Source organism: Felis catus, chromosome B2, assembly GCF_018350175.1.
Source record: "Felis catus isolate Fca126 chromosome B2, F.catus_Fca126_mat1.0, whole genome shotgun sequence".
NCBI lineage: Eukaryota > Metazoa > Chordata > Mammalia > Carnivora > Felidae > Felis > Felis catus.
In genome coordinates this window covers 38766308-38792854 of record NC_058372.1, presented here as the reverse complement: position 1 = coordinate 38792854, position 26547 = coordinate 38766308, and the positions used below count along the sequence as shown (strand labels likewise).

Sequence of the window (26547 nt, the reverse complement as noted above, 5' to 3'; positions counted from 1 at the left end):
GCCTTTGCATGTACAATGGAGGCTTAATAGTCAATTGCTAGGAAAGTCGTCACCTTCAAGAGGTGGCAGAATCAGACTGGGCCCTTTTTCAGAGCTTTTTCTTGCCGTTTCATACCTGCATGTCAGCAGGACCCGGAAGCCCGTCCTCTCTGCTTGTCCTGTGGCTAAGATCCTTCAAGGCTCAGGAGCAGGAGAAGGAGACTGCAGTGAACTCTGGCTGGAACCACAGGGTCCTGGCAGAATGACAGCCTCCCCAGTTTTCCCTGGGGGCTTTGAAATTGGAAGTGGTGCGTCTTCCCTACATACCATACGCTCCCACTGGCCTGGCCTAGTCCCTGGTTGTGACCACTCACCCAGCCCTAGGAGGCCTTTCAGCACCCTTCATGTCTCTGTACTTCTCCAATCCATGCACCACACTGTCTTGCCTCCTTCCCTATGCCCGAACCCTACCTTCCCCTAACCTCCACCTCCAGGAAGTCTTCTGTGAATGCTGTAGCCAAACCTTGCCCCCAGATCCTACCTCCTTCCTTGTCTGTGCCCCTTAGCTGTCTCTCATCATATGTTCAATTTGAAATGCTTTTCCTCTACTTCTCTGTCCTCATGCCCAAACTGGCCTGTCATCTTCCAGAGGGCAGGTTCTGTGCTCTCTAGTCTCTACTATGTTCATTCATTCATTCATTCATTCACTCACTCATTCTTGAAATACTTCTGGTACTTCCTGTCTGCTAGGAGCCAGACACTGGGCTGGGCCCTAGGGCCATGGGGGTGAGCAAGACCGAGGTTTCCTGCCTAGGGGTTCCTGGACTGCAGGTCAGAAGGTGGAGGGAAGATGCCCTGGACTCCCTGCAACCCAAGGCTAGAGAACAGGGGTGGGGGAAGCCTACTCCAGGAGAAGGGTTCACCCAGAACCTGGGAGAAGTGAGCAGCTGGGGTGCCCCCTCCCAGGCCTGCTGCAGCCTGCCCCACTCCAGCCCCTTACCCTGGTCCACTTGTCCTCACTGGCCTTCCCTCTCCACCCTGACTCTCCCACTAGGGCTCAATGTGGGGAAAGCCGGGACTCTCATTCTTCTCATATCTGAAATGGCTGTCTCCCTCACCCTCATTTCAGCCCTTCGATTCTGAGCAGCTGCTTCCAAACCCTCCAGCTAAGGTGCCTCCCCCAGAAAGTCCGAGAGGAGAATGACCCGTGAGTCCTCATCCCTCCCTGAACCCTCCCCCCCCATCCCCCACCCCGCCCCAGAGCTGGCAGGATCTGCAGCAGACAGCCCCCAGCGGGGACAGGGTGCCTCTGGGTAACCTGCCTGCAGCCCGTGTGCCCTAGGAGCAGGGTAGGCCTGGGCAGCAATACGCAATGCTCATGGGGAGGTCTTAGGAGACAGGCATGCTCTTCCCAGGTCCGTCCCAAGCACCATTGGGCCTCCCTCTGTGGGGGCTTGGGTTTCCCCATCTACAAAACAAGGGTTGCTGCAGAAGCTCCCTGAGGTCCCCTCCAGCCCTGACCTTCTATGACTCTGGGGGAGAAGGCCTGGGTTCAGGCCAGCCTTTCCTTCCCATTCCCTGGAAGACTGAGGAGGAGTTCCCAGGGCCAACTGCAGAGGGCATCAGAGGGGCTCCTCCCAGCTGCCCTTTTCCTGAACTCCTGGCACCACTTTCAGGGCCCTGGAGGCTGAATGTCCTGACATCCTATTGAATTGCCTCCCTGTTGACACCCCCGCCCCCCCCCCCCGGTCGGTAGTGAGGGCAGCTTTGTACTGAGGTGTCAGTGTGCTCAGGAGATCCTTTAGTTCAGAGAATCACTCCACAGAGTTGCCGAATTGCAGTACAGAAAGGGAGGGAACACACATCAGTTAGGGTCGGGTAGATTTAGGGGTGCTCTGGACCATCCATGTTAGTGACACTCAAATTTTATCAACTGGAATGGGCATTAAGAAATGTATTTTATGGGGTACCTGGGTGGCTCAGTCGGTTAAGCGACCAACTTCAGCTCAGGTCGTGATCTCACAGTCTGTGAGTTTGAGCCCCGCGTCGGGCTCTGTGCTGACAGCTCAGAGCCTGGAGCCTGCTTCCGCTTCTGTGTCTCCCTCTCTCTCTCTGCTCCTCTCCCACTGACACTCTGTCTCTCAAAAATGAATAAGACGTTAAAAAAATAAAAAAAAAAAGAAAAAGTATTTTATATTACATCCTGATGTGTACATTTGACATATACAAATACTCAACACATGTAGAATGGAAACAAAATATTATCAAACAACACTCTTACTAAGTACAATGCCCTGTTCTGTCCTCTCCTCTCCTCTTCGATTCTAGTCTCATCTGTTAAGCCTGCCAGTTATGACCTACTGCATTGATTGTGTGACCCACCGATGGCCAGTGCACTACAGTTTGATAAACACCGATCTGGAGTGATCAGGCAGGTGTGGCGTGATGGCTGTAGGGAGCTGCTGTGTGTTCCAGCGCATGCTGGTAGGAGGAGCTCTCCTTCTGGAGCGCCTTCCGGTCCGCTGATCCAGACAGAGAACATTCCACTTAGCAGCATGCTAGCCACACCAGACCCTTTGCCCTCAGGAGTCAGGCACCCCCTCCTCCTGCCCTCTCTGCCCCTTGCACTTTCTGGTGCTTCCCACATTATTTGTGCATCGCTGAGGGTCCCCGGCCCCACCAGGGCTGCCCCACCACGGATGATGTTCTCCCACCTCACAGCATGCTGGCCAGGTCCCAGGAAGGGCCCGCAGGCCTCAAGCACGTGATCTCTGAGAGGGTGGCTGGCGGTGGCCCCTGCTGCTGGCTGGAGTGCTGCCTCCGTCGGAGAGGGCCTCCCAGGCTGGACTTGGTTCAGCCCACAGACACTTAGTTAGCACCTCCTGTGTTTCCCACACTACAAGACCTTCGGGCTGCAGAAATGAAAACTTCTCTCACCAAATGTTTACTGAGCGTCCCCTGAGTACTGGGCCCAGGGCTAACGGAGACAATGCAGAGAGGGAGACACATCCCAGCTCTCTGAGAGCTGGCGGTCTGGAGGGAGGTGTGTGCGGACAGATGGTGAAAACAGTTTGAGGCTCAGGGAGGGCCAAGTCCGGACTGTTCCCCAGGAAATGGGAGAGGGAAGGAGGTCGGCCTTTGTGCACCAGCTGCTCCCACGTGAGTGGGACTTGGAAGAACGGCAGAGAGGGAGAAACAAGGACTTGTGAACAGGACCGGGAGCCTGCCCAGGAAGGGGCAGTGGGGATCTGTGGGGTCACAGAGGCAGAATTCATGCTCTCAGTCTGGGGAAGTCCTGGGGGCCTGGGATCAGTTGGCAGCAAGGGTGGGACAAGCCTGGGGGAGGGGCGGGCTTGAGTCCCCGCCTACCCGGCCCTTGCGGGATCTCTGACCCCTTTTGGGTCTCAGAGGCTGGTACTTCTCAGCGTCAAAAGTCTGGGTATTACAGGAAGGGGTGAGTACCATCCCTCATCCCCCTTCCGCCTCCCTCCACTCCACCCTCTACCTGACCAGGCTGGGAAGGGCTCTCAGTGCTGCAGCCTGGGATGATCCAGCCAGGCCAAGAATTCCCAGGGTGAGGGGTTGTTGCATCCGCAGCCCCTGTCTGCTCTCGTCGGGATTTACCGTGGCGGGAGTCATAAACTAAATTCGAGTAACCGCTCGAACAGTGGCATCGGGCAATAGACTGAGCGCCGGAGGCGCGGTAATGGGTTTACTTAGGAGCCCTGATTTACAGCGTCATCAGGAAGCCTCCCAGCCCTGCTCTCCGCAGGAGGAGGCTTTAGAGGCCGATCCCTCCCAGGCTGCCCGCTCCCCTTCTACATTTGACAAATGCAGGAGACACAGAGCAGCGCTCCCTCACCCCCACCCACCCGCCGTCCACCCCACCCCCACCATACTCAGTGGCTCCTTCTCTCCCCATCTTGACATGCTTTTGTGCTCAGATCTGCACCCCAACATATGCTCCTTTCCGTGTCCCCATTAATCCTTATTGTCTTCAAAAGTCACTCCTGAGGGCCGCCTTCCCAGTCAGCCGGAGGCTGGCATACCTGGTGGGGCAGGTGTGGGGGGGGTGCATTGCTAGCAACCTCTGTTTCCCCACCCAGTGCAGGGTCACGGTGCACAGTGCAGGGTCTCGGTGAAGCCTGGCCGTTGGCCGCTGAGCTGTCTCTGACTGCTGTGGACCTTGGGCAGGTTACATCACTTCTCCATGCCTGTTCCTCATCTGAAAAACAGAGGTGCTAATGACGTTACCACCTCATAGTGGGTTTTATGGGGATGGAATGACAGGAGGCAGGAGCTTAGAATAGCAGAGTAGGAGCTCTGTAGTAATAGGAGTAGGAGCCATTATTAATAATACTAATAAATTCGGGGGCGCCTGGGTCGCTCAGTGGGTTAAGCATCTGACTCTTGATTTCGGCTCAGGTTATGATCTCACGGTTCATGGAATCGAGCCCCGCATTGGGCTCTACCTCGCTCACGTGCTCTCTCTCTAAATAAATAAATAAACATTAAAAAAAAAAACAATGCTAATAAATTTAATGATTCTAACATCAGTTTGCCCTTGAATTTCTCTACTAGACCCCAAACTCTGCAAAGTCAGGGACCGTCTTCAGACAGAAGGCTTCTCTCCCCTCCTTGCCCTCCTGTGACCTGCTTGCTTCCCAAGTTCGGCTCACTATCATCCTAAACCCCATAGGAGCCACATAGCCACGCTGACTGCCCACCCCCACTCCAGACCCCCGTGCAGCCCCTGGCCTGGGTGGGCCTGATGAAGGGAGGAGCAGACCCTTAGCAGAGTACAGTGGCCCAGGCCTTCAGCTACCCAGAGGAAGGAAGTCCTGGCTGTTCCTCCACTGGCCGTGAACTGGCCAGGCCAGAAGAGAATCAGTCCCTTTGGGAGGGCAGAGGGTGTAAGCTGATTTCCTCCCATTCCTGGGCTCCGGGCCTGTCGCTGCTGCCTGGATCCACAGAGGAGCTAGGCTGAAGGAGGTGTGGTGTTGGAAGATCCCGCTGGGTGATCCGAACAGCTTCCCTGGGGACTTTGGCTTATTCAGGCCCAGGAACTCCGGAACCCCCCACCCCAGCCACCCCTCCTCCCCTCTCCTCCACCCCTTCATGGGGGGCAGGGGTTGTCAGGAAACATGTGACACCCCATCAGAGGTCTCCGCTGCTCACCGCTGACATCTGTTACTTCTTTCAGGCCAATGGGCAAGTGAATCTTTGCCCAAAACATGGAAAAGCCTTCCGTGCAATGAAAGATCATCATCATCAATATCAATAGTAATCATGTCTCACATAGCCCCTACTGTGGACCAAGCGCTGGTATAAATGCCTTGCAAATATTAACTCACTTAAACCTCACAAGGATCTTATGAAGTAGATGCTGTTTTCATTCCCATTTTATAGGTAAAGCACAGAAAGGCTAAGTAACTTGCTTAAGGTCACACAGAAGAGCCAGGATCTGCACACGTAGTCACAGTGTATAGAAGCATCCCTGATGTGGTGGCTTGTGTCCCAGCCATAGTACCTCTGCTGCCCCGGTTTCTTGCCCTTGGGCACATTGCACTCTCATCTCTGTTTATAGATGTCCCTCAAGGCCAAGGCCTGTCCCTGAACCCAAGACCTCCTTGGAGCCTCCCTGACCCTTGCCTGTGGATCTTGTCTCCTTGGGGCTCTCCAGGGTGAAGGTCAGTAGTGGCAGCCGTGGCCCAGCTGCCATCTCCACCATCCTTACCCCTTCTCTGAACCCTCACACCTCTGCTTCCTGCCCTTTTCTTTTCTGCCTTTCCGTGTCATTTCTGTGAGAGAACTAGGACATCATTTCTGCAGTCAGTGCATTGAGGGCAGGTTTGTGTCCTCTGCTTCCTTGGAGCCCTCAAAAGATCAGACACATTGCTGGGCCCATGGGGGCTTTGCCCCCGAGTGAAGGAGGGTCTGATGAATGGTGCGATGCCCTCTGTCATGAGCTCACGGCCAGCCTATCCCAGATTGTACCGGGCTGCCAGCTGGACTCCTGCATGGAATGTGGTGATAGCAGGATGGCAGAAGGGGTGTGAGACACACTGATGGAGGGAAGGGACCGGGAGACGCACCTGACAGCTGAGTGCTGACTATGATCCTGGTTACTATTATGTCTCTTGTTTAAGGAGCTCTCAGTCTGAGGTGACACAGGCTAGGCAAATGGAAGCATGCCCTGAGTGGGATTTGGACTGGAATCGGATCTTGGGAGATCCAAGCAGGGATGGGCCATGGCCTCAGGAATTCTGGGTATGGGCCAAATTTGGGTTCACTCAGATAGGAGGATACGAGTCGCAAGAAATCACCCATTCAGAAGAGGGCCCTGGGCATTAGTAGGGGTGTGTGTATGTGTATGTGTGTCAGGGAGAGACCGGGTTCCAGTCCCCTCTTTGCTGCTATCCAGCTGTGTAACCTCGTGCCCGCTACCTGTTCTCTCTTCTGGAAAACTCTGCAATCCTAAGGACAAGGGTGTGGCCTCTGCATGACTGTAATGGTGAAATATCCTGCAAAAATCAGGGTGTGGGTGACAGTGTCCTGTGAGAGTGGTCACCTCCTCCCCCTGCCCCGCCCTTTTAGAGGAGCACGTGGCCTCCACACCTTATCCTCAGTGCTCTGCAACCTTCAGCACATCTTTAGATGACATTAGCCCTTTGGGGTAGAAGGGCTCTTGGCCAAGGACAAGAGGGGCCTGCCAAGGTGTCAGGGCCCAGACATGGGCCTGAGTTCATACAGGACTAGGTCCCTGTAGTCATAGAAGTGCTAGACAGGAAAGCTGGCCATGCAGCCTGGGCCCACGTCGGGGAAGGCCCCTGGGAGGGCCCTCTGGTGTCCATGGCTTCTCCCGGGCTCCCCAGATCCCAAGTTAGAGCCACTGGGCCAATACTAGACCCTCCAGCTGGTGGGGCCCTTTCCAGGTGGCTCAGAAGGGCAGGGCAGGTGGAGCTTCAGGAGAGCAGTGAAAGTTGAGAATGTGCGTGGCATGGAGCCTGGAACAGAGTACAGTCTCAGTGTATTATTACTGTTAAGGATATTCTGATTTTTATTATGCCTCTTGCTCTTAGGGAGCCCCCTGTCTGAGATGACATGGAGGTCAGCAGAAAAGAAAGATGTAGCACAGGAAAGCAGTCAAGGTCAGGTGAGGAGCTACATGGGCAGGATGCATGTCAGGGAGGTGTGTGGATGGAGTGAGTGCATGCTCAGTGGCAGGGATTCAAGTCGGGGTAGAGAGGGCTGGACCAGAATCACCACTGGGTCCCATCTATTCCGTACAAGGAGGCTTCCTGCCAGAGGGGAGGTTTCGGAGGCCCTTGGGAGGATGGGAGGGAAGCAGGCAGGGGAATGTGGGTGTGGGGCTGAGAATACAGGACCGCTCTCACAAGGCCAGTCTCTCCAGATTCCCCCCAGACCCCCTTGGAACGGTGGCCTGTGAGGAGGGGGCTCTGAGTAGTGACTGCATCTGGCTCTTACCTCCCGGATGGGGCCCAGACGGCCTGTCAGTGGCCACCACCCATCCCTCCGTGATCAATACTCTGAGAAAGGTTGCCTGCATCCTGCCGGCTCAGTTTCATGCGTGTGGGGGAGAGAAGGAACGGGTCTCCTGACCTCCTTACTGGTGGGTGAGCTCGTCTTCAGCACCCCCGCCCAGCTTCCCAAGGTGGAGGAGCCTGCGGGAGAGGGCCCCCCCTCAACCCTGCAGAGTGCATTTGATTGTACTGGCCTTTCTGAAGTTGACAAAGACAATGCCTTACGTTCCCAGGGAAAAGAGAATGGGGGAAATTATTTAATCAGCTGTAAAGAAGGATGGAGTTATGTTAGATGTCAGGAAGAACTTTCCACCAGCAGGCAAGGAAAAGGCCTCTTTTATACGTTATAATTAATTATACATTATTGAAAGTGGCTTTGTCAGAAACAGAACGTCGGCCTCACCTCCTGCTTTTGCTGTGGAAACCACTGTGCTCGTAGGTTGATTTACTGGGGGAGGAGGGGTGACTTTTAACCAAGAAACAGTCTGGGCAGCGATAAAAGGTAGTTGAAAGGTATGTAGGTAAAAGTCAGGACAAGAGGGATTTTTCAGAGAGAAGGAGGGGGGTTAAGGGAGGGAGACAGAGACAGAGAGGGATTAATAAACAAAAGTATTAAAAAAAACCAAACAGTGTGAGACTTTGGGCCCTATCGTCTGCCCTCCTTGGGCCTCAGTTTACCCATCTGTAAAAGGGGACCTCATTTTAGCTTAAATAGCCAGTGGTTCTATGAAGCTGCAGTTATGAGCTGACAGCCAGATTACAAAGCAGTGGTCTGGAGAGCTGAGCGATTGTTGGGTCCACTTTATGTTGAATTAATGGCTGCTCTTGGGAAGCAGGCAATAAAACAAAAAAGAGTAAAAATAACCACCTATTTTGGGGGGACCTTTCTGCTTCCTGTCAGTTTGTCTACCCCAGCTGCCCCCTATCGTTTTGTCTGTCTGCCTATCCATTTATATATCTCTCTATCCATCCGCACCCCTCCCCTGCCCCATTCATCTGCCCACCCATCCATCTATCCCATCCATCCGTCAGTGAACTCCTCCCTCTATGTGCCTTGAATTTTAGCTTATTCCTGGGTGAAACCAAGGTAGGCAACACAGAGCTGGAAGGCCCCAGGAGACAAGACTCTCAAGGAGGGTGTGAGGTTAGTCCATTGGACAGAAGCCTCCAGAACTGGGCTGACCTCATACACGGTATCCTGGGTCCACTGACGTTCTCCTAGCCAGACCTCTGGGCATCCTGTTCTTTGACAAACTCCCTTTTGCTTTTGCATAACCCACAGTCCTCATAGGAGTAGAGCAGGGCAAAGGGGCAGAGGCTTGTGCCCAGTAAGAAAGCCCTGACTCCCAGGGGGTGGGGATGGAGGGACCCCAGTGGGTCAGTAGGTTCAAGAGAGAGGGCCATGGGGGAGAAACTTATTTTTTGAAGACTATGAAGGCTCAGCCAAGACAGGAGAGGCCTGCCTGAAGCCACGGGAGAGACAAAGGCCTCTCTGAGTCCTTGAGCAACGGTGTCCGGGACTGTGGCCTCGAGTATGATCTGCTGAGATGACCTCTGAGTGGGTGAGGAGCACAGCCCGGATCCTAGCCCACCTCTGCTCGCCCCTGCCTCAGTGCCTCAGTTTCCCATCCCGCGGCTCACCTAACACCTGCCTCCCCACCCCAGGCCACATGCAGAGTGCTCATGCATGCAAGTGGCTCCTCTCTACCACTTGATTGCACGCGGGGCGGTTCATCGAGAACTGCGGTTCTCTGGTGGCCACTCAGATATCTGCTCACCTGTTCCATTTGGGGAGCATTTCCTGGGTGCTGCGCTCTGTGCTCCCACGGGCTTCCTGTCCAGGACACTGATGAGAAAGTACTCTCCTGGTTAGGGACGGGGTGTCCTCCAGGTCCCCAACCTGATCGTTTGTTTCCTCTGCTCTGCCGGATGTCCTGGGTGTGTGTGATGCCTCCCTGACTTGGAACAGATCAGGCTTCCCTTTGATGTGACTCCATTTGCATAGCTGCTTGAAACCCCTCAAGGATGTGGTCATATATTGGGATTTTTCCCCTCTGTGCAAGTTTTGCGGATTATAAAAATAAAACTCAATAAATAGGTTGTGTTGAACTCATAATTGCTTTGTTATGCAATCTACATTGGTTGATACTTAGCCACATCTCTTTATTTTTTTTATATGTTTATTCATTTTTGAGAGAGAGACAGAGCATGAGCAGGGGAGGGGCAGAGAGAGAGGGAGACAGAATCTGTAACAGGCTCCACGCTCTGAGCTGTCAGTGCAGAGCCTGACGTGGGGCTTGAACTCACAAACCATGAGATCCGTGACCTGAGCCGAAGTCAGACACTTAACTGACTGAGCCATCCAGGCGCCCCTTAGCCACCTCTCTTTAGAGAGTCAGGTGGCAGAGATGGGCCTCTTTCTCCTAGGGATGTGGGTGAATTAGGAACTAGAAACGGGTGAGAAGGAGCTAGCAGCTGACCTCCCCCTAAGTGGCAGAGGAGAGTGAATGAGAAGGAAAGTGCATGGTTGCTGGAAGAAAACACAGAGCCCGGGGCACACACCTGCTCTGAGAACGGGGACAGTGTGGGTGCAAATTCAAGACAGTGTAACTCCAGCTAACTGTTGACTGGCTGAGTATGTTAATGAAGTGATTAAGTGTGGGTTTGTACTGATTGAGATAAATGGCTCTAGTATTACAGCACTCCCATACAGAATTGTTCTAGTCAAGAAAACCCCCTAGTACATGATAGGACCCGCTTTCAGTTATTTGTTTTAAGGATACTTACAGGCCAAGATTGGGAGGATTATGCAAACAGAAAAAAAAAAATAGTTGCTGAGCCGAGGTGATTGGAGTATGAGTGTTTTTCTTCCTTTCCTTTTCTCGAAATCTTTTAACGATATTATTTTTATAATGAAATGTTTTGTTTTGTTTTTAAGCGAGAAAGAAGAGTAAGGTTTGAGAGGTTAGCGACCTAGGTTTTATTTCTGAATTACCTAACGATTTAGCTGTAAATCTCCTTCCTTTTTCATGGTGTGCTGTGTCTCTGGGATTTCACTTTTCCAAGGCCCACGAGACTGTGTCACTCAGCTACCTCGAGAAGGTTCCAGTTACCACTCGTGACGGGGAACAGATGCAGGATGATGTTATAGTCTACACAGCATTGCCATGGCCAGCAGCATTGGCATCTGCTGGGAACTAGTTCAAAATGAAGATTCTCGGGCCCTACCCCGGACCTATGAAATTTGAATTGGCAGTTTAACAAGAGCCCCAGGGAACTTGTGTGCACATTAGGATTTGAGAACCACCATTCTAGAAGGGTGCTTCTCTGGCTTGAGGATTCATCAGGATCGCCTGAAAAGCCTAGTAAAGCAGGGGTCACTGGGCCCACTTGAGTTTCTGATTTGGGAAGTCTGGGGTGAGGCCAAGAGAATTTGCATGTCTTTGTTTTGGTTTTTTTTTTTTTAGGTTTATTTATTTATTTTGAGAGAGACAGGAGACAGTGAGAGGGAGGGAGGCGCAGAGAGAGAGAGAGCCAGAGAATCCCAAACTGAGCTGACTCAGGGGTTGGAACTCACAAAACCTGGAGATCATGATCTCAGCCTTAAACAAAGAGTCTGATGCTTAACCAAGCCACCCAGATGCCCAGAGAATTTGCATTTCTAATGGGCTCCCAGGTGACTCTGGGCTGCAAGTCCGGAGACCACACTTTGAGAAGCATTGTACTCAAGGATGGAACAAAAGTCTGCCCCCTCCCCCACCAGCCGGTGTGGGAACAGCATGGGAACAGCATGTACCTCTTGCCCATCTGAGTGGATGTGGAAGCCTTGTCTTTTGGCTTCAGGTTCCCCATCAGTCAAGTGAGGGACTTGGACTTCGTGGACTAGAATCCTTCTCCTCCTTCCACCTCTGATCTTTTCTGTTAATTGAATCTGTCCCAGGCATGTCAGAGCTGATGGGAGCAACCACTTTCATAAAACATTCTGCTGTTCTTATTGAGAATGCACTGTTAATTCCCCGGTCACCCTACATGGCTAGCCTCACAACTCATGTACAGTCGTAGCGTCGTGGCCTCTCTAGCTCTGTGCTGGAATCCGTCCTCAGCAGCCACATCTGCTCACATGTTTGATGGTTGTCTGCATTTGTTCATTCATTCAACACATGTTGCCAATCACGGTGTGTGCTCTTGCCAGGGGGTTAGGTGCGATGATGGGATCCAAAGAAGTGGATTAAGCTCCAGAGATTGACACACGGTGTATCTTTTAAATACAAATAATGGAAAACGCAACTCCAACTAGGTAAAATGATAGAGGACGTGTGTCGGTTCATGTATTTGGAAAGTTGGGGAGTAAGGTGGACTACAGGAACAGCTTGAACAGGCCCCAGGCTCCATTTTTCATTGGCTCTTGGTGTTCTGAGCTCCTGGTGTGCCGGCCTTGTCCTCTTCCGCTGACATCCTTCCTTCCTGGCCTCACATCTGCATACTGTGTTTCCTTGAAGAATGTGGGTTTTTGGAGGGTGAGGACCATGTCTCTGCTGTTCATTACAATTGTCTAGAACAGTCCGTGGCACGCAGTTGGCCTCTGTAATTACCTCTTCCTGAGTGCTTTGTCCCCAAGAGTCACTTTTAGTGGTTTCACTTGGATCACACGCTCCTTGAGAACTAGTCATTGTGACTTGGGTCCTGAACCATCACTAACCTGCCTTGTGTCACACACAGGCTCCCACCTGGAGTTGGAGTTTGAGTCAGCTTCCCAGCCCCCCGGGAGGCCCTACATGGAAACTGGGGGTTTTCATCAGGGACCCTGGGAGGCAATGCTGATGTCCGCCTCTTTGGCTGCAGCACCTGCTCTTGTATTCCATGTGTACTTTCAACAACACCTGCATACATCCAGTGTGCTCAGTTCACACACAGAGCGAGGCATTGTGAGGCTTCACCCCGCTGCAGGTTACAGCCCCCCAACCCAGCATCTCCCAGGGCTGCTTCATCCTATCCAGATGAGAGTCCTGATGTTTCAGCCTCCGATTTGTCAAATGAGAAGCTACCTACACCTCAAGACACCTAACTGGCACCTGTGGAGAGAGAATATGAGAATTGCAAAAATGAAAAAAAAAAATCACAAAACAAAACCATACCCCCTCCATTTGGAAAATGAGTAAAATCGGAAGGCCACGTTGTGGTCACTGGTCTGTGGTCTAGAGCATGTACTTTGGGCAGCGTGTGCCTTCCTTGGTTAGCCAGGGTGGGGTGGGAGGCTTCCCTTGTCCGTTGTCCTCTCTGGACCCCTACGAGGTAGGCACTGCGAACCCCTCTCTTCTGTATTGCTTTAGCAGGGGCCTCCTGTCAGATGAGGCTGGGAATTTGGGCATTGCCTCAAGGTTTGAGCAATCAAGGGCCATTACCGGCCAGACTTGACAATGTAACTCTCTCTGAAGACCTTAGATTTCCAGTCTATTTACTTCCCAGTCAATACCGTGCGCCAATAACAGCAGCCAAGAGATATTGCTGAGTCAGTCTTAAGTTTGAGAATTGTCTCTTTAGTAACCTCCTTGCTCTGCTCATATCCTGGCCCTTAGAGTCACAGCTTCTGCCTCCCCCCTGTGCCTCCCTGTGCCTCCCAGGGGCCTTCTCTTCTGCATAGGGAGGCACCTCCCATCAGCCTTTTTTGTTTAATTGTTTTTTACTGTTTATTTTTTTTTTTTTTGAGAGAGAGACAGAGACAGAAAGAGAGAAAGACAGAGCACCAGTGGGGGAGGGGCAGAGAGAGGGAGACACGGAATCCGAAGCAGGCTCCAGGCTCTGAGCTGTCAGCATGGAGCCGGACACGGGGCTTGAACCCACTACCCGCGAGATCATGACCTGAGCCCAAGTCGGTTGCTTAACTGACTGAGCTACCCAGGCTCCCTGGCTACATCTCAGCTGCATCCTCACAACAAACAGGATTGTCCCGTGCCCAGAAGGGAGTTTATTTGTGTGTGGTCAGGGGGTTCAGACTTCCTCCTGATACCAATCTTAGGCTTCCGTATTACCTACCTTTGCTCACTCCCTACAGTATCACTTTATCGCCTGGCAGCCTCCAGATTACTGTAATCTCAAGAAATTTGGATTACAAACCAAAGGTGGCAGCCTCTCTTGGCAAAGCCGTATATATTTTCTCCCCCAAGTTCTCAGTGGGCCACCTGGAACCAAAGGTTGTCTTTGTATTGTAGGACATTGCATTGTATTGAAGGCACAGAAGTAGTCCGTGGAGTCCAGTGTCCTAAATTTGTCTTCCCTGCCATGGCCGAATCAGGCCCAGGGGCTGCAATCCAAGATGAGGCACAGGTTAAACCACATCCTTGTCATATCTGGTGTCACCTACGCCTGTGCAGTTGGCATCATTGTGCCACTTTGGAAAAGTCTCCCCCTTCTCAAGTCACTTGATTGCCATTTGCTAGAAAGTTGACTTGTAGGGGCACCTGGGTGGCTCAGTCAGTTAAGCGTCTGACTTTGGCTCTGGTCATGATCTCACGGTTTATGGGTTCGAGCCCTGTGTCGGGCTCTGTGCTGACAGCTCAGAGCCTGGAACCTGCTTCGGATTCTGTGTCTCCCTCTCTCTACCCCTCGCCCGCTCACATTCTCTCTCTCTCTCTCTCTCTCTCTCTCTCTCTCTCCCTCTCAAAAATAAACATTAAAAAAAGTTGACATGTCAAGACACAATTCTCTAATGGCCGTGAGTGTCAGCGGTGCCCCCAGTGTTGTGCAAGCCGCAGTCTGCCGTGGCCCTCCCTGGATAGCAACACTTTATTGTTTGCCAGTCTGTCTCTTTGGCTTGATGTGTACACCCTGCCTGACATTGTAGGATCAGTTATTTCAACATTCCACTTCAGGTACAAAGTCTCAGTCCATTGGATGCAATCGATTACAAGTACACAAAAATCCAATTTGATCTGATTTCTAAAAATGAATGCTATTGGCTTGGGTAACAAGGAAGCGGTGTGCACTCCAGGCATGGATTCACTGAAGTCTGGCTTCATTTCCTTGCTGTCTTTGAGTGGGCTTTGCCTTTAGGCTGGCCTTCCTCGAAGTAGCAAGATGTCTGTGGCAGGTGCAGGCTGCATGGCCATAGATCAGGCCACCTAGAAGGAGGCAGAACACATTCTCCCAACAGTCTTGGAACAAGTTCTGAATCACGGTCTGAATAGACCTGCTTGGGTCTTCTGCTCCTCTTGTAACCAATCACTGGGATCTCAGGAATTAAATGTATCCATTGGGAAGGTGCGGGTTGGGGTCAAGGTGGGGTGAAATCAACTTTCCAGAACCACACAGCTTCCTCCTAGCCAAAATCAGAGGCTTTGGGGGAAGATAGCCAGACTGCTCCTGATATAAATATAATGCTAATAATGCTGATGGCTATCATTTATAGAATCGTGCTACATGCATTGGATCAAAATGACCTATAGGGGTACTATTTCTACCCCTCATTTTACTCCCATGTAAAAATAGATGGGAAAACTGAAGTTCTTACCTAGGTCACATGACTGGAAAGTATTAGAATGACATTTGACCCAAAGTCTGCCTAGATCTCAATGAGCGTGATGCTCTCTCATTCCATTTAGTTGAAGCTACATATTGATCAGGATGCCTTCAGGGAACAGAAGGCACACTTCGAGTGGGTTATTTAAAAAGGAACTACTGGGGCGCCTGGGTGGCTCAGTTGAGCGTCCGACTTCGGCTCAGGTCATGATCTCCCAGTTTGTGAGTTCAAGCCCCACATCAGGCTTGCTGCTATCAGCACAGAGCCCGCTTTGGATCTTCTGTCCCCTTCTCCTTGCCCCTCCCCCACTTGCTCTCTCAAAAAAAATAAATAAACATTTAAAACAATTTAAAAATAATAAAAAGGAACTATTGGCAAAGCCGGGGACGTAACATGGAGAAACCAGGGATAACGAAGTACCATGGGACTAGTAACAGTGGGAGGCTATTGCCATCCTTAAACTTGAAAGGGTGAAGGGAAGGGGTGGTTCCTGAAGCCCAGAGGCCACGTGAGCAGTGCCAGGAAACATGCCCAAAAGGAGCTGTCATCTTTGCTTGAAGGTCACAACCAAATTCACAGGGAGGGAACTGTGTATGTCAGGTGGAGGCAGGGGGGTTAGTGATTGGGACCCTGAACCCACTCTCCCTCCTCCCTCTCACCTCCTTTGGTCTTCCCTGTTGACCTGCCAATAAGGGAAGTGGAAGACAGTCAGCATGGTGGCCATTGATGTGGAACACATGGATCAGTCCCCTGGGTGGTGATCAGGGTAGAAAAGGCTGGATGGTGGATCTGGAGGGGAAACAAAGGTGACTAAGATGGAATAAGCTAAATAATATAATAGAGAAAGTGTTATGAGGCAGGAGAGTCCCCATGGTTTGGGGCCACTCACGGACATTAATCAAGATTTGCTTTATTGCCATTTTTACAGTGGAAATACACTTTTTTTTTTTTGGAAATACACTCTCAAGTCAGTAAAATATAGTAGCTGCTGTGAATACCTACTTTACCAAGTATTTTATATATGTGATTTCAAACCTTCAGTAACTCTAGGAAGAAGATACTATTATGAGCCTCATTTGAGAAATGGGGAAACTGAGGCTCAGAGAGGTTAAATAAGTGAGGTTGAGGGGGAGCACCTGGCTGGCTCAGTTCGTAGAGCCTGTATTTCTTGACCTCGGGGTCATGAGTTCGAGCCCCACGTTGGCCCACGTTGGGCATAGAGATTGCCTTTTAAAAAGATATATAAATGAGTGGCGTAGAAGCCGAGAGCCAGCCACTTGAACTCAAATCTTGCTGCTGCCACTGACTCTTGACTCTCTACCTGTTGCTTCACCTGTGCCTCAGTTTCCTCATTTGAAAAATGGGATAACAGTAGTACCTGCCACATAGGGTAGTGAACATAAAATGCAAAATGGAACAAAGTAAACAGTCAATAACATCAGCTGGGGTTTGAATCCAGACTCCAAAACTGGTGAGTGCCACCTTATCATCTAATCTGTATCACAAGAATTGGCCAGGCCAATGAGCGCATGTCTGCAGGGTCTCCCCTAAGCTCCCCACTAGTGTTGGCCAGGAAGTGGTTTATGGACTTGGGCTGGCTACTCACCTGTGTCCTTAATGGATCTGGGTCTGGCTGTCAGTGGTAGGGGGCATAAGAGGCTGCAGGGAGGCTTGGGGTCAGTATCAGCAGGTCATTGGGATTAATCGCTCCACCACCTTTCCCAGGAAGGATGAGTTATGATGTGCATAGTTTGGCACAAACCCTCTGGAACGTACCATACCTTTAGGACCAAGCACACACAGGAGAGCCACATCCTCAGCTGCGGTCAAGGCCCTGTCTCTGTGCTGCCCTCTTGTGCCGCCTGTCAGCACAACCGCCCATTGCCTCCTGACTGTGGGCTGTTAGGTTGCAATCTCTGCCTCCCCTCTCCCAACCCTCTTTCCGCAGCCAAGCAGTGATCTTCAAAGTCAGCCATTAAGATTCCCTGGGGCACCCCCCGCTACTCGGCCCCCAAGTGCAGGATAGAACACGCAGAAGCCACTGGGCTACCTCCTGCTAGATGATTGCACGGAAATATTTTCACGTGCCATCCTGGGCAGGCACAATTCTAGGACCAGAAGATACAAAGCTGAAAGAAAAGGGGCGCTTGGGTGGCTTAGTGGGTTAAGCGTCAACTCTTGATTTCAGTGCAGGTCATGATCTCACAGTTCCATGAGATTGAGACCCTTATCAGACTTCAAACTGACAGTGTGGAGTCTGCTTGGGATTCTCTCGCTCTCGCTCTCTCTCTCTCTCTCTCAAAATAAATAAACTTTAAGAAAAAGTAAATAATAACAATAAAGTAACAAAGAGCCCCTGCCCTCATGGGACTTACATTTTTTTTTTAATTTTTTTTTCAACGTTTATTTATTTTTGGGACAGAGAGAGACAGAGCATGAACGGGGGAGGGGCAGAGAGAGAGGGAGACACAGAATCAGAAACAGGCTCCAGGCTCTGAGCCATCAGCCCAGAGCCTGACGTGGGGCTCGAACTCCCGGACTGCGAGATCGTGACCTGGCTGAAGTTGGACGCTCAACCGACTGCGCCACCCAGGCGCCCCGGGACTTACATTTTAAAATAGCTCTTGGGGCGCCTGGGTGGCTCAGTCAGTTAGGTGTCTGAGTCTTGATTTCAGCTCAGGTCATGATCTCACGGTTTGTGAGTTCAAGCCCCACATCGGGCTCTGTGCTGACAGAGGGGAGCCTGCTTGGGATTCTCTCTCTCCCTCTCTCTCTCTGCCCCTCCCCCACTTGTGCTTGGTCTCTCAAAATAAATAAACTTAAAAACTAAAATAAAGCAAAATAGCTCTCACTTGCAGGCCAAAGGATATTTGCTGAACTTGCAGATTGTGCCAGTTTGCATTTCAACTCCAGAACCCAGGTCCTGGGCCTCCCTTCCTCCCCGCCTGCCCTCTGCTCCTCACTGTCCACCCTCTTTCTTTCTCCTCTTTTACCTTGTTCTCCCCCTCACCCTCTCTCTCCCCCTCTCCCACCTTCCCCCTCTTCCTCCTGGGGTCCCCTCCTGTAGGTCCCTTTCTCTCTCCTTTCCCTTCTGTCCCCACCGGCCTCCAGCCTCTGTGGCCCATGGACAGTAGCCTACTTAGCATGCCGAGGTGTGGAAGATCAGAAGATCGGCGAATACAAATCAATCAATTTGTTTTCAATGAAGGTGGCCTGTTCTCTCCCCTTTTTTGCCCAGGACACGTGTGCAGTGTGGCTACGGCTGCTGGGCTCTGCATTACGCATGAGTGAGCGGTCTTGCGGGGCCATAGCCTTGAGTGCCCTGCCCTGCCGGAGGACCCCACCTTTGTGGTGCCCCCCCCCACCCCCCACTGCTTAGTTCCTCAGAATTAAAGGACTAGACTCCTTGCTATCTGGTCAATTTCCAATAGGAAAAAGGTAATGATACTATTTATTAAGCCCTTACTACGTGCTAGGCGCTGAGCTAAGCACTTTGCATGAAATAGTTCATTTAATCCCACAACTATGCCATGAGGTACGTGCTCTTATTATCCCTGGCTTACTGTACAGAAACTCTGGCCCAGAGATAAGAAGTGACGTACCCCAGACCATCTGCTAGTAAATGGGAGAGCAGGATTTGAATCCAGGACCCTGTGCTTCTAACGTGATCCCCCACCATCCCCCGCCCATTGACCGCTCTTGTCCAGTTAACATATCTGCACTCCTCACGGCTGCAAAGGCTCTGTCACCCATTTGCTCTATCCCCTCATAAGGACTGAGGTTTGGGGTCCAAAGAGAGGAGGTAACTGGCTTGGAGCCAGCACGGAGCTGGGACTTGTTGTCTCTGGCCAGTACCACCTTCTCCGCGCCATGAAAATGCAGCTTATGCCCAGTTCTGCTGGAACCAGCGAGACAAGCCATCCCGTTAATCTTGCAGGTTTGTGTTTTGAAGAGGAGGGCAGAGGGCAGGCGTGAGCTTGGGCCAGTTTTCTTCCTCTCCAGCTGTCACAGGAGGGCACTGGAGCAGATGACTTCACAGCTCTCTTCCGCTCAGAGGTCTGAATGTGGGGTTTGCGAGGAGGAGCTCTGGGCCCAAAGACTTTTGGGGGCAAGAATGAGTGGCCCTCTGGGGAAACACAGGATTATGCATGGCTGTTTACTCAAATCCACCCTCAAATGCTCGGCTGCCGGGATGCTAGGCCTGGGGCTTTCATTTCAGCCTGAAGTTGACTCCGGAAGTTTGTGCTAAGTAATAAAACAAGAACAGGTCTCAAGGCGTCAGCCTCAGATGGGACTTTGAGGTCTGGCGTTAGTGAGGACGCGTGAGACACGAGGCAGACTTCCATGGGTCAGGCAGGTCACTGTGTTTGCAGGGAAGGAGGGTTTGAGCTCTGACCGAGGACTTGTTCTAGTTTCTCTCCCCAACCCTCCCCCCTCCCTCTTCTCTCTTCTTTCTCCCAGCTTGCCTGCCTCGATAGGCACCTCCAGGCTTAGGGTAGAACTAGCTAGTTACACCCTCATGTAAGAGTCCCGTGGATGGCCCAGCAATTCAGGGTGGGGACAGTGGCGGGTGGGGGTTGTCCCTGTTGGGGGCCAGCAGAGTGCTTCCCCAGGGTGTGACTGGGACCAGGTGAGCATGCCAGGCCCAGATCCCTCTGTGGCTTATGAACTGAGCATTGACAACCTGGCTGCAGGCATTTGCTACACCAAGGATAAGGATAGGCGACATTCAGTGGAGCCTGGCATTTCAGGAGGACAAGATGGAATGAACCAGAAGAGGCAAAACACCCAGGTCGAGTCCCTTTTCAGCACGCCTCTTGGATGCCTGGCGCTTTGCTGATTCAAAAGATACCCAAGCCAGGGAAGCCCCCAATGCATGCAGCTGCTTTCCGCTCAGGGCTTGACCCATAATTATAATCCCTTTCCTTTGATTTTCTCTGCAAAAACAGCAACATTCCAGCCTGCCTTCGAGCTGAAAAAAAAGCCCCGTGCAGAGCTTAAGAGATTTATAAACACGATGAAAAATCACAGTCTTGTTTTCCCACAGCTTGTTTCTCTAGGTGAGTGGAGGGAGGAGGAAAGAGGACAGCAGAGCTAGGATGGGGGGGGGGGTAGTCAGAAATAGGGGTGGGGAGGATACAGATGTGCAAGACACCTGGGTGTGCACAGACCAGAAGCTGAATGGGAGCCAAGAATATGACTCAGCTGCCAAAACCCTAGCTAATTGTTTCTGGCGGCAATGAGAGAGGTACACACACATAGATATGTGTGCATAATATGCAGGTGCCCCAGGCTTCATCCCAGAAAGGATTTATGGGACCCGTGTAAGCAGGGAAACAAGAATGAGAGGGATGGCGGACCCTCTGGACTCTGTGCCGACGGGCAGGGACTGAAAAAGCCAGGGAGAGGCCCATGCATTGGAGGGGGAACAGAAGTGTGGTCTTCTCAACGTGCCTGATAATGTCGTGAAGATCTGCCCCTCAAAATTAATCCGGAATATGCCAGCGTTTAAAGCTGGTAGGAATTCTAGAAGTCATCAGACCCAAGCACTTATTTGGAAATGGTTTGCTGCCCATTTTGCAGATGGGTCGTGTAGCTGGCAGAACAAGGGGCTGGGAATTACCACCCTGGTCCCTAGAATTCACTTGCTTTGCAATCCTACCTTCATCTAGAGGGTGCTTTGGTATCAGATGCCCTCTGGGAAAATGTGGCTGTGCCGACTCTGGGGAGCACAGCACCTGCTGTGTCCTCGGAGACCTAGGGGACTCTCCCCCCAGGCAGAGAGAGCAGCTGGGGGAACCTGGCCCTCTGAAGGATATTCTGGCTGGAGCTAAGAGGTTGGGAGGTACCAGGAGCAGCCTCACCTGTTGAAAGAGGCAAGGTGTGGTCAGAGTGGGGACGGCACTGGATGCAGAGAGAGTGAGCAGGTCTCGTTAGCATCTTCTGTCCACCCATCCCGGCTCAAAGGGCGTGTGGTGGAGGGTTCCTGCCATGGCCTGGGTGCTCGTCACTCTCCCGGGAGGGGAGCGAAGAAGCCACTGCTGCCCAGGGCCACAGGCTGAGGCCAAGGCCGGGATCAGCACTATGCGGATGTCACAAAGCCATCCGCAAAAAGCTTGCTGGCTTGCTGTGTTTCGCTGCAGTGCCTCCGGCCCACCCATCCGGGCCGCCCCCAGTTCATTCCTCCTCCTCGCCAGTACTGCCTGGGCTCCGTGCCTAATGACCCCCTGCTGCCACTGCGTCACTCAGGGTTCCGTTCCCTAATTGGAAAACTCCTAGCCTGCATCTCCTGGAAAGGCGACCAGGGGCGTTGGAAACTCCCTAAGGAGTGCGGGCCTTACACAGCCCTCTTTCCTCACATGTCAGAAGGGGCATGAGCGTGCTGGCCGCAAGCGTCAGGGCCACGTGGCAGCCGGCCTGGAAGGGGAGCGCAGCGTGCCCATGTGCGCTTGTGTTTGAACGACCAGTGCCTGGACTCGCGGCCGCGTGAGTGCGGGTCTGCGTGACGGAGTCCCTGCGCGTGTAGCCACACCCACAAGGGTGGAGACGCGTACTGGGCCTGGCGGTGTGTGCCTGCCTGTGGCACTGTTTCGTGTGTACGTGTATGGGGCGGGGGGGGGGGGGGGGCAGTCTCAGCCGCCCGTTTATGTGTCTATAGATAGTGTGCCTCTGTGGGTGCCACGTGCAGGCTGGGGTGAGCTTCTGTGCCTGTCTGATGCCGCATGCCACTGCGAGGTCCGGTGGGTGCCTGTGTTTGAGTGACTGCACCCACCTGGGGTGGGTGGAAGCCAGGTGATGGGCACGTTGTCATGGGGGCAGGTGCCGCAGCCCCGGGCAGGGGGTTGTCTGTGGCTGCCCTGACTGAGGCCCATGTTACAGCTGAGGGATCTTTCCCAGCATCCTCTGCAAGGGAGCCCATCCCGTGCGTGGCAGCTGAGACCTGTCACCTCCACCTGTAGCTGGCGTGTCTGGGACCTCGCCAGTGAGCCCCGTGTCTCCCTGGGCCCTGCCCCACACCCTGAGCCTTCTCTCCACCATCTTCACCCTCTGGGTGGGTAAGACGAGGCTCCAGGGGATTCCCCCCGTGCAGTCAGCTCCCCGGCGTCTGCCTGTTATTCCCCCCAACCCCACCACATTCCATCTGGGGTCCCGGGAATACCCTTTCACTTCTTGACACCTCAGTGGAACTGGGGCGTATGGTGAAGAAGAGTCCTCAGCTGTCCCCCAGGGGACAGACTCTGCTGGGCTCAGCTCCTTGGGGGCAGGGCCTGGCACAGATAATTTCTCTTGGGGAACAGGAGGCAAATGAGTGAATGGGCAGGTGTATCACACACCCACATGGATACTCAGAGAGGTGTCGCTCAGCAGAGGTGGCGGGGGCGGGGGGAGTATTTGGGGGTGCCAGTCGGTGCAGCGAGTGGCGTTACTTGGGAGCATTCAGGCTGGGCAGAATCATCCCGGGCTGAGGAGGGTGCTCACCGCAGGGAGCCTGGAGCCTGCTGCTGGCTGGCTAGGAAAGAGGGCCAGGATCTGATGGTTATACCGGAGAGGTGGGACATTGGTGGCAGAGTTAGAGCCCACCCTGTGTCTGTGCCGGCCCTGGGTGTGCACACAGTCTTGCTGTTGCAGAACTGGGGACGGGGGCAGGGGGCGGGGAGTAGGCGCAGGGCTCCCAGCGCCCGTTCTCCTTTCCTGAGGAGAAAGCGCATTCCCTCCTGACCCCAATGGCCTCCTGCCCCCTCAGACAGGCCCCTTTTGGCCCAAAGAGGGAGCCGTGGAAGGACTTTAATTTGCAATGCCCTGTTCCACCACCGAGAAGTTCACCTCCCTGGGCTCTGCAGACCACTGCTGCACTCCCAGGGCCCCTGGGGGCGGTGGTATATGTGTGTCCCCAGTACAGCCTGTTCCCTCCACCGCCGGGGCGAGCTGCCCTCCAAACTAGGAGGGAAAGAAGCATAATGCTCTGCAGAAGGCACAGCCTCGCTCTGCATTTCCCTTTTCGTAATGAAAATGCCATTATGTTTTCTGCTCTCAATAATACCACAGCAGAGGCAGCTGGCAACCCCTTGAGGCGACATCCTCTTTTTCCCACACTGCCAATCACGGCAGATCCACAAAGAAAACCACATAGTCTCAACCCTCTCCAGTGGTCTCCTCCTCCCCAGCCAAGGCACCTGGGTAGGGAGATGGTCCAGGCCTCTGTGCTGATGGGAGGGATTAGGCGGATCCTGAGGGTCTGGTGCTGGGGGTGCAAAGGGAAGAGGCTCCAGAGCTTTGTAAAAGCTTGGCATCCGAAAGGGAACCTACGTCCAACCTGCTCATTATACACAGGACACTGGATCCCTAGAGGAGGGATGGGCTCACCCAGGGTCACCCAACAAGCTCACAATCATCCACTTATTAAGTGCCCAGGGCTGTTCTGACCGTTTTACTTATAGTCACACTATTAGGTGTGGGGTAGCATTTTCCCTGCATGCCCAACGAGGAAACTGAGGCACAGAGTACTCAAGCTAACGCAGCCAGGCAGTGGTAGAGCTGGTACTGAGACCCAAGTCAAGGTCAGCATCTCTTCTCCCAACTGCTCTACTCCGCAGTCTGCAGCCTGTGCCAGGAACGTAACCCCTGCCCTCGGCCCCGGTGATCTTTTCACATCGAGGGAGACTTGCCAGGTGTCAAGCATCCCAGCATCTGCCCTTTCCTGGTATCTCCCAGCATCCCAGACAGGTGATGGAGAAGCGAGGGAAGGAGTGAGGATGATCCCCTCCTGGTCACAGTGGGGAAACTGAGTCAGGAATCACTGCACCCACGCTGAACAAGGCATGGGCCACGCCCCGACTGAGACCCCGGCTTCCTGCATTCATCTGAAGTCTCTCTACCCGACACAGAGGTTTAGATCGCCACTCATTCTGTGCTCCAGACACAAAGGCAATTATCCTGGGCTCCCCAGCACCATGGGCCCGAATCCTGAGCTAACAAAGGGGTGAGGTCTGGGGGAAAAGGAGATCTGTGCTATGTGGCTATGCCTCCCCGTCTGAACCCCAAGGGCAGGGATTCTTCTTTTTTCACCACTGTCTCCCCAGCTCCCAGAACAACACCTGGCACATAGTGGGTGCTCGAGGGGTGTTTACTGAATACATGCATGAACTGAAACTGGGAGCTTCCCAAGGCTGCTGAGGGTGGCTGTTTTCCCCACCACTGAGAACTCTTTGTCCTTATTTATTGCTCTATTCTCCAAACAGTTAGCATTGGCTCACACTGAATCCCCGTCAGTGGCTGTCAGGGGAGAAACATCAAGATGATTAAAGTTGGGAAAATGGTACCTCTGGGGCAGTGTTGACAGGATGGGGGTCAGTGACCCCCAAAAAGAAAGGGCAGTCTCGGTGTTCTGGTTAGGAAGGCTTGAGATATCTGTGGCTAACAGCCATTCATCAGCCTCTGTCCCCTGAAATCTGGCCCGGGGCAGGCAGGGTAGAGGAGAGAGGGGAGGTTCACTCTACAGGAGGAGTTTGGGGCTGGTAGGGGGTGGCAACTGTCAGCTGCCCAGTGTCCCTAGAGAGGGAGAACTCCCAACCGCAAGGAGTGTGCACAGGGCAGGAGTGGGATGGGGTAGCTGTCTTGGATGCAGAATTTAAGGGGATGCTACAGGTAATTGAGATAGATGATCTTTTAATGCAATATTTCTAAAAGGAAAAAATCAATGCAAAAACTTATGCTGAACAAGAAAAGACAGGATCGAATACTAAGCTTGTATGACTTACAGAGCACCCTCCTGCTAGCCTAGTCCTGGGTCTGGCACAGAAGGGAGGCAGAGAATGGGGGACCACTGTATGGGGGGGGGTTGTCAGGAGGAGGACTGTGGGACAGGTGTGGTTGGGTGCGAGGAGCGGGAGCTGTAATGGGGGGAGGAGAGGACTGGGTTGTAGGGAGTGGGGTGTGAGGATGGGAAGCAGTGGGAGAATATAGCGACCATTGTGCCAGAGAAGGAGAGACAGGGGGCTATGGATGCCAGGGCTTCTCTTCTGAAGCCGCTCCACTTAATTGGCCTCATTCACACTGGGTGTAGGAACTCTGAGCCCAGGTGGGGGCGCTCTCTCCTCTGGACTGAGTCCCAGGGAAGGTGTAGGTGGCTGGGAGCCATGCAGAAGGAGGCCTGGGAGTAGGGGAGCCTGTTCCCAGGGGCTTCCCATCCATCATGGCTGCCAGTACCAACCCCTTTTCCTCCCCTCACCCCCTGGATGGTAGCCCTTCACTTCCTGTCCTTCCCCAGAGCATTGAATGCCCAGGCTCGAATAATTGTGTCTCCAGTTTCACTTTCTCAGAATAGCTAAGAAGAGAACTGGAAGAGGCAGCCCCTCCCCCTTAGCACCCAAGCCATGGAATAGAGAGGGTGTATGGGGGCGGGGCGGTTCCTGGGGTTTCTTCCATCCATTTCCCTTAAGCCTGAGCAGGGTGGCACTGGAGCCACAAGGAAGATGATAGAGCATAGAAGGGGCTCCATGGGCCTGCAGGCCCCCATCAATCTTTGGAGGTCTTAGGGTCTCATATTTGCAGCTGGAGGGTGGAAGGGGTTGGGGTGGGTAGGGTGCCCTGGCCTCCGCCCCGCGACTTTTGATGTCCATCCATCTTGAACACTGAGGAGATCTCCCTTGTTCCCAATTCTGGGCCAAGGCTTTGGGGTCTGGCCAAGGCTTTTTGGGGCCATGGTGCCAGGTCTCTGCCCCCCAGTGGAGCTTGTGGTCAAATGGAGAGGCAGACTACCCCCAGAGACAGAAAGCAACCCCACCATGTATGGCGCAGGAGCAGGGGAGAGGTGAAGACAGTGTGAGTCTAATCGGGGCTGGAGTGGTCAGAGATGCTTCCTGGAGGAGGAGGTTCTCAGCTCCACTGGCAGCTCCCTCAGTGCCCATGGCACTTGCTCCTTGGGAGTTGGGAGTTTCCTTGTTCGGGTTTCCACTCCTGAGGCTCTTTCAAGCCACATTCGGTTGTGACATGTGCGTGGAGTCTGTGGCTGTGCTCTGGCTGTGGCCCACGAGTGAGGGGATGTGTGGCCAGGGAATGATTCTACTGGATCCTACTGGATTCATTCCATAGATATTCCTAAAGACCTACTATGTGCCAGACACTGTTCTCAGTGTTCTGGTTACTACCTCATGAACCTTGTATATCTAGGGTGATCTGCCTCCCCTGCGTGCTTCAGATTATGCTAGAAGGTTCTCTAGCAATAGCAGTCTTTTACGGTAGTGAGCTCCGAAACCTTGGAAGCCATTAAACAGAGATTGAAAAACCACCATGTCAGATCTCATGGGTCCAGAGACCCTAACCCTGCTATGTACTGGCTTCATCATCGTAGCCCGTTTTAAACTCTGTGCCTCAGGTTCCTCATCTGGGAAATGGGAATAATGATAATACCTCCCTCCTAGTGTCGTAAGGTTTGAGTTTGGACATGTAATGCCGTGAACCAGGGCCTGGTGCGTGATAAGTACTCAACAAATGATGCCTTTACACTAA

General features: G+C 52.8%; 1 protein-coding gene and 1 long non-coding RNA gene across 4 annotated transcripts in view; one reads left to right on the top strand and one right to left on the bottom strand.

The window, feature by feature from the left end:
- LRFN2 (leucine rich repeat and fibronectin type III domain containing 2) overlaps positions 1–26547 on the top strand; it is a 190143-nt gene that overhangs the window by 31534 nt on the left and 132062 nt on the right. The window lies entirely within an intron of this gene.
- LOC109499661 lies at positions 11825–21615 on the bottom strand. Of its 2 annotated transcripts, none has more exons than XR_002157062.3 (3): positions 20904–21615; positions 15699–15849; positions 11825–12595 (listed from the first exon to the last, which is right to left on the bottom strand). It is a non-coding gene; the product is annotated as an uncharacterized LOC109499661 (long non-coding RNA). The 2 variants fall into 2 exon arrangements; XR_002157063.3 differs by having other exon boundaries at positions 15699–15828.